Source organism: Hibiscus syriacus, unplaced genomic scaffold, assembly GCF_006381635.1.
Source record: "Hibiscus syriacus cultivar Baekdansim isolate YM2019G1 unplaced genomic scaffold, ASM638163v2 tig00117027_pilon, whole genome shotgun sequence".
Taxonomy (NCBI): Eukaryota; Viridiplantae; Streptophyta; class Magnoliopsida; order Malvales; family Malvaceae; genus Hibiscus; species Hibiscus syriacus.
The window spans coordinates 183,121-190,931 of NW_024063530.1; the positions used below are offsets into that span (position 1 = coordinate 183,121).

Below are 7,811 nucleotides of genomic sequence, written 5' to 3' on the forward strand. Positions count from 1 at the left end.
CCCACTTATGGTGTGTCGTGACGTCGTTATTGCATTATATGATTATTGAGTAGCACGCCGCTGATAAAGTGATACGACAGATTACGTTGCACCAACTAATTCTTATGCAAATGGTTGACATGGACGTCCTCCATACAATCGATACGCGTGGGAAACATAACGAAAATTGGTTGATGAGGCACGTTTACTACATCGACCTATGGAATCAACGTGAACTATCGCTCCCCCGCGTCACGACATTACAACGCTAGACCTAGATTTAGACTATTCTCCCTATCTTTGAAATTACGAAGCAAATGGGAAATCATATCTCACGACACCGAAAAAGAAAGGAGAATTACAACATCATCTGGCCACATACGCCAAGTCCAAGTCCAAATCCAAGAAGAAAACATAGTCGTTGTTTTCTTCCGCTTCAGCATTTGCAGCTGAAGAGTATTATTATGCATCTCAAGCTAGTTTCAGTTTCAATCCTCCATTTCATACTTCAGCTGAGACTCGACCGAATTGGTTGGAGGTTCATGGGTTGCACATCAATATACTTGAGCATCTTCGACGGAACATGCGGTTGCAGGTGAGTGGGATCATATCCTATATGGTCAACAAAGTAGCAGTCAATTCGAATCAGTTAAGACAAAGATGGTGTCAAATACCATTAGCCATCATCGTTTTTTGAAGTTGGATCGCAGTGTGTGTTAAGTACACCTCTTCGACAAGATAATGATGTCGACGACAATGACAATCAAGGCCTATAACCCCTGTGTACTTGACAAGCCCCACGTCGTTATCCTTCGACAAGTCCTCGGCATCATCAAGAACTTAGAAAATATATATAAATTTTCTTCGTAGTTTTTCTGTAAACAATTTATTTTTTGATTGTTTATTTACTTTTTATTTTTTAAAATATAAATAAATTCATTTTTTTAAAATTTTATTTTTAAAAATTTTATTTGTATTTTGACCAACGGCTACAAATGACTAGTTTTTAAATTTGAAGAACTCGTCACCTCGAGGTGATGAGTTTCGTCTAATTTTTTTTGTATTCACAAATTTTATTTTTATTTTCTAATTTTAAAAAAATAAATTCAAATAGACTTGTCACCTCGACGTGACGAGTCATGTTAATGACAATAAAATAGTCCACGTAAGACCTATTACTCGAGATCATTTATAAATAATATCATACGAAACTCGTCACTTAAAGGTGATAAGTTCCATGTGTACTGTAACAATTGTCGTATTTTCCAAAATAAAAGCTGAAAAGGCCCAATACTATAAATAATTGACCCGCTTGGGGTATTGGGCCAAAAAAACCAGGATTTACTCTTTAAAATAAATCCGACCCATCCCGTATATAGGCCGTCCATCCAATTGACAACATATTATTAAATTGTCAATATATTATTAAATTTTCACATTAAATTAATGATTAGATTATTATTATTAATTGTATAAAATTATATAAAATTATCTTAATTTTACCTTATATTGTAAAAAGTGGTAAATGATTAGATTATTGATAATGCACTTTCTAATAAATTATAAATTCTTTTACATTAAAAATGGTTGATTTACGTTTTTATCGAGTCAATGGATTTTAGTTCACAGAAACCGGTTAGATTTCCCTTACGCCATATAAAAACTCTTTTAATCGAGATTTTAAATCGGTGGATAATTGACTAAAATATTTCGTTTTCTTTTTCCAATAAATAACTTCTTATATTTTACAATTTTTTTATCCAACCATCTAAAATCTAAAAGAATTTTATACTATATAATTCAAACTCACCCCCGTAAAACATTTAATTTTCTTTTGTAATGCTTATTCTTTTACATTGAATCTGTACTTGGAAACACAGTAGGCAGACATGAATAGTTAAAATAGTGTTTGTTTCTTTCAGTTTACAACTTTGCACATTGTAATTGCTAGACTTCATATCATTGCTGAATATTTCCCATACAATTTGCATTTGTATATAGTACTGAACTGGTAAAAAGAACTTTTTAAAAGGTCCTGAACTGAAATTAAGCAAATAATAATCTAAAATTTTTGATCCATTACCTAAAATGGGTAATATATTCCCAAAATACACCAGAAGTTTTTCAGAACAGAGATTGCAGAAAACATAAAAAAATAAAACCACCAGAAGCCGTTAAACATCGGCAATACCATATTAATGTTAGTTTAATCGACTTCCTCAATCTTAGGACCGGCACCACTGCCGCCAGCATGAGGTGCATCGTCATCCATGCCACCACCCATGTCCGCCCCAGTACCTTGATACATCTTGGCGATGATAGGATTGCAAATGCTCTCGAGCTCCTTCATCTTATCCTCAAACTCGTCAGCTTCGGCTAGCTGGTTGCCATCCAACCACTGGATGGCTCCATCGATGGCGTTCTCAATCTTTTTTTGTCCGACGGATCAAGTTTGGATCCAATCTTCTCCCCTGATGGTGTTTCTCATGTTGTATGAATAATTCTCCAATGCATTCTTGGCTTCAACCTTTTTCTTGTGCTCCTCGTCTTCGGACTTGTACTTCTCGGCCTCTTGAACCATCTTCTCAATTTCTTCCTTCGACAAACGACCCTTGTCGTTTGTGATTGTGATCTTGTTCTTCTGACCTGTAGTCTTGTCCTCCGCGGAGACATTCAGGATACCGTTAGCATCAATGTCGAAGCAAACTGTAATTTGAGGAACACCCCTGGGTGCTGGAGGAATGCCGGATAGCTCAAATTTACCCAACAAGTTGGTATCCCTTGTTCTAGCTCTCTCACCCTCATAAACCTGGATCAAGACACCAGGCTGGTTGTCGGCGTAAGTTGAAAACACCTGCTCCTTCTTGGTGGGGATAGTTGTGTTTCTCGGAATCAAAACTGTCATAACACCGCCTGCGGTTTCGAGTCCAAGGGACAAAGGAGTGACATCCAGAAGCAATAAATCTGAACCTTCTCATTGCCTTCACCACTCAAGATGGCAGCCTGAACTGCTGCGCCGTAAGCAACAGCCTCATCGGGATTAATGCTCTTGCAGAGCTCCTTCCCATTGAAAAAGTCTTGCAACAACTGCTGTACCTTCGGAATCCTAGTTGAGCCACCGACAAGGACGACATCATGAACACTGCTCTTATCCATCTTAGCATCTCTCAAACACTTCTCCACCGGCTCCATACACTTCCTGAAAAGATCCATATTCAGCTCCTCGAACCTTGCACGGGTTATGGTGGTGTAAAAATCAATACCCTCGTACAACGAATCGATCTCGATGGTAGTTTGGGCAGTTGATGAAAGTGTCCTCTTTGCTCTCTCGCAAGCAGTCTCAATCTCCTCAAAGCCCTAGGGTTCCCCTGATATCCTTCTTATTCTTCCTCTTAAACTCTTGAACAAAATGATTAACCATCCTATTATCGAAATCCTCTCCACCCAAATGCGCATCACCAGCGGTGGCCTTAACTTCAAAGATACCTTCTTCAATGGTAAGCAATGAAACATCCAAAAGTACCACCACCGAGATCGAAAATCAAGTCCCGCAATGACTCCGGCATCCTTAGTGGCTTGCCTTTGGGAATCATTGAAGTATGCCGGTACTGTAACAACGGCGTTCTTGATTGTTGATCCAAGGTAAGCCTCGGCAATCTCACGCATTTTGATTAACACCATTGATGAGATTTCCTCGGCAGCAAATTGCTTTTCCTCGCCCTTGTAGGAGACAACAATCATGGGCTTATCGCCGGCACCGGCGATGACCTTAAAAGGCCAAAGCTTCATGTCATTCTGAACCGATGAATCGCTAAACCTTCTACCAATCAATCGCTTAGCATCTGTTATTAAACAGGAAAGTTAAATCTGGTAAATTCTAAAAATCCTATAGCACAGATTCATCTGCAGAAGTAATTTCTAGAGGCACGCAAAGTCTCAGATTCAAATCTACAGCAAAGATTTTACAATAAATTAAAAGGGGAAATAGAGATTTACCGAAGACAGTGTTGATAGGGTCATGGCAACTTGATTTTTAGCAGCGTCGCCGATTAAACGCTCGGAATCAGTGAAGCCAACGTAAGATGGCGTTGTACGGTTGCCTTGGTCGTTGGCGATGATTTCGACTCGGTCGTGTTGCCATACTCCGACACATGAGTACGTCGTGCCGAGATCTATTCCGATTGCCGGTTCATCTCCTTTTCCGGCCATAGCTTAAAAATTTCAACAAAAATCAAAGGAAATTGGTGGGGTGAGGAAGAGTTTTTTGTTCTCTTGAATTGAACCGTATGGTTTAGAGCTAAGGGGTAGTGATTTTATATGTTTAAATTTAGGTGGAGGGAAAATTGAGGATTTTGAACCGTTGGATTTGAAAGAATGAACGGTCGATGTTTTACGTTGGAAAAAGTAAATGGGGTCCACTATCACTAGTGTATTTAGTTGCGTGTTTCAGGCGGGTGAAAATTTTGATTTTTCTTTGACAAGGTCAGCCACGCGCTTTTGACGGGTATGGACCTTTCCGGGTTCAGATTAAAACCCGTCATGGAACCCGGATTACGCATGTTGATGTGGACCTTTAAATTAGAGGATACAATCACACTCGTAACCATTCTTAAATATATTTGATCTTATTATTAATAGAATTAATATGCAATTAACTCATTTTTAAATAAATATTTTTTAAAAAATAATTAAATCATAAATATAAAAAAATAGGAACTAATTTCACTAATTTTTAAAGTGACATGTCCTAGAAAAGTATATAAGCTAGAAAAGTTGAGACCAAAATTAACAGCTTTAAGGGGTGTTTGGATGGGGAAATGTGGGATTCCCATGAGAATGAAATCCACATTCTCCCGTTTGGTTAGCTCGGGAATCCTATTCCCGGTAATGTAATATTATCAATAGTGAATTTTTTTGGGTATATTACCGGGAATATCATTATCTCCCTTTCCTTAGGTATTATTGGATTACCGGCATTTGGACTAAAATGCCCTTAAATTTTTATTTTTTTCCAAAAATATATTTATTCTATCATTGAATAATAAAAATTCTACGAAGGTTAAATTACAAAATTATCCTTAAATTATTTTAGATTTACAAAAAAAGCTATAATTAAAATTTTATGAAGTTCAAGGGTTAAAATAAAATTTTATCCTTTCATTAAATTTTTTTTATTTTTAATTTTCTAAAAATATATAAATATTATAATTTTTATTTTTTTTAAAGAAAATATATAAATATTTTCCAACTTGTAATATTATACAAATATATAATAAGAACGATTTAGTCAAATATACATTCCAAAAATCTTTTATTCCTTTAACCAAACACGGTAATCTTACATTCCTGCTAAGTCAACCAAACACAAAATACAACATTCTCAGTAATCATATTCCCTGGTAATCTTACATTCTGTGAACCAAACGCACCCTAAGAATAATTTAATCAACAAATTTTAAAAGTAGTCAAGTGATACGAAAATATGAATTATATTAATAATCGTTAAAATATTTTTCAGCTCAATTCATCAATCATATATTTTAAAACTCGTATTTAGAGTCAGTTTATTTCACAAAAAACATTTTTTAGAAAATGAATTCCGTAAAATGAATTACATTTTCTGAAAAAAAATATTTTTTGAAAATCATTTTACAGTGTTTGGATTATGTTGTGTAATTTATTTTTCACAAGTTGATAAACTTCTTAAAAATTATTTATTATAAACATCAAATGCAGTAAATAATATTATTTATTAACAAAATAATTATTACTTTTTAAAATATTAGAAGAATTTATTTTATATTATTTATTTTAATATTATTATTAAAGATTATATTTATAATGTTATAAATAAAATGGGTAAACTACATAAATGACCACATAACTATGGGCAAGGTCGCGAAATGGCCACCATTTTCAAAATTGTGAAAAATATACCACTTAACTATTTAAATGAGTTCAAAATGGTCACGACGTTAACATTTAACGGAGGTGTTTACATGTGTTAAAAAATTGGTATAATTAGGGCACAAGACCTTGTAAAGTTACGTATTTACTGCACTGTTACCCTGCTTTGTTTTCTTTCATTTTGGTCACTACTTGTTTATGATTTGTTTCCTTGGACTTTCATTTAATCTAATTTGATCCTAATTTTTTTTTAATTTTTCTAATGGCTTAATTTGAGCATTAAATTTAAAAAAAAAATATTCTAGTCTTGTATTAAATTTGTAGATTAAATCCCCAAGATTTTAGAATTAATCAATTTGATCACCAAGATTAACTTTAATTCTTAATTTTTTATTAGGTCCTATTTTCTATTTAATTTAATAAATTTATTTCTCGAATCAAATTGTGACACATGTCACAATATTATGATTATAATATATATATATTTTCTATCATTAATTATAATATAATATATATTTTGAATATTAAATTATTTTTAATGATTTCATATGTATAATCATTAAAAAATAATATAAAAACAATAAATTTAGTTTAAAAATATATATCTTAAATCAATTATAAATAAACTATTAGATTTATTTTAATAATTTCAGTGTTGCATATTCTCAATTAACTTAATAATATGAAACAATAATTATACTATGTCAATTATATCTCCTTGACATCACAATAATTTCATAATTAATAAAAATTATCTGATTTCACCACGAGCACTCTCAACATAAGTCGTGAATTCATGTATATCAAAGTATGTATAGGAGATGAAGAAGATGATTGTGAAAGTATGTTTGAATTCATATTTTAGTTGCTTGACAAATAACATATTTTCTCACATTTAGGTCATTATCTTTTTGTACATTTTACAATTTAGTCACTTTCTTTACTCATTCAAAGTCCTACCACTAGGGGTGTACAAAATCGGGTACCCGTGTTTTCGGGTATCCGAAGTGCAGGGTACTCGAAATTTTGGGTAACAAAATTTCGACCGATGTACTGACCGTTATAATTTTTTCAAGTACCCGTAAAACTCGAGTACCCGTATTTTTGGGTCACAAGTACCCGATTTATGTTTTTTATTTTCTAGAATTAAATAATTTTAATATATATATATATATATATATAATTGTAAAATTTAAATTTTAAAGGTCTATAATATATAACTCACACATAAAATTTAAAAAATCAAATTACATAATTGAAAAAAAAATATAAAAATCAAAACAAAAATTATAATTAAATTTCAAATGTTTTAAAGTTAAAATAAATATTTTAAAAATTATTTATACTGTTAATGTGAAATAATTTAAGAAACTAAGAATTTAGAATGCTCTGGTGTAAAAAGCTAAGAAATTAGAAATTTAGAATGTTAGAGTGAAATAATTTGAGAATTATAAATAAAAATTTGATATAAATTAAAAATAATATATATATATATATATAATAAACCGAGTATGCGGGTGCCCAGTTAAACAACATTTTGTTATATTAAATTGAAATTAGAACCTAGTTAAAAATTAAGAATTAAAGTTAATCTTGGTGATCAAATTGATTAATTCTAAAATCTAGGGGATTTAATCTATAAATTTAATACATGATTAGAATAAAAGATTTTAATTTTAATGCTTAAATTAAAACATTAGACAAATTAAAAACAAAACCAGGATCAAATTGGATTAAATAAAAATTCAGGGAAACAAATCATATAAAAGTAGTGGCCAAAATGAAAGAAAATAAAGTAGGGTGCTAGTGCCACAAATATGTAACTTTACAAGGATTGTTGTCTTAATTATATCAATTTTTTAACTGTCACGTATACACCTCCTTTAAATGTTAACGTCATGTGACAATTTTGAACTCATTCAATA

At 32.2% G+C, this 7,811-nt stretch overlaps 1 pseudogene; it reads right to left on the minus strand.

Moving 5' to 3' along the window:
* Positions 1-2,102: 2,102 nt before the first annotated feature.
* On the minus strand, positions 2,103-4,241 carry LOC120196184 (annotated as a pseudogene).
* Positions 4,242-7,811: the final 3,570 nt, after the last annotated feature.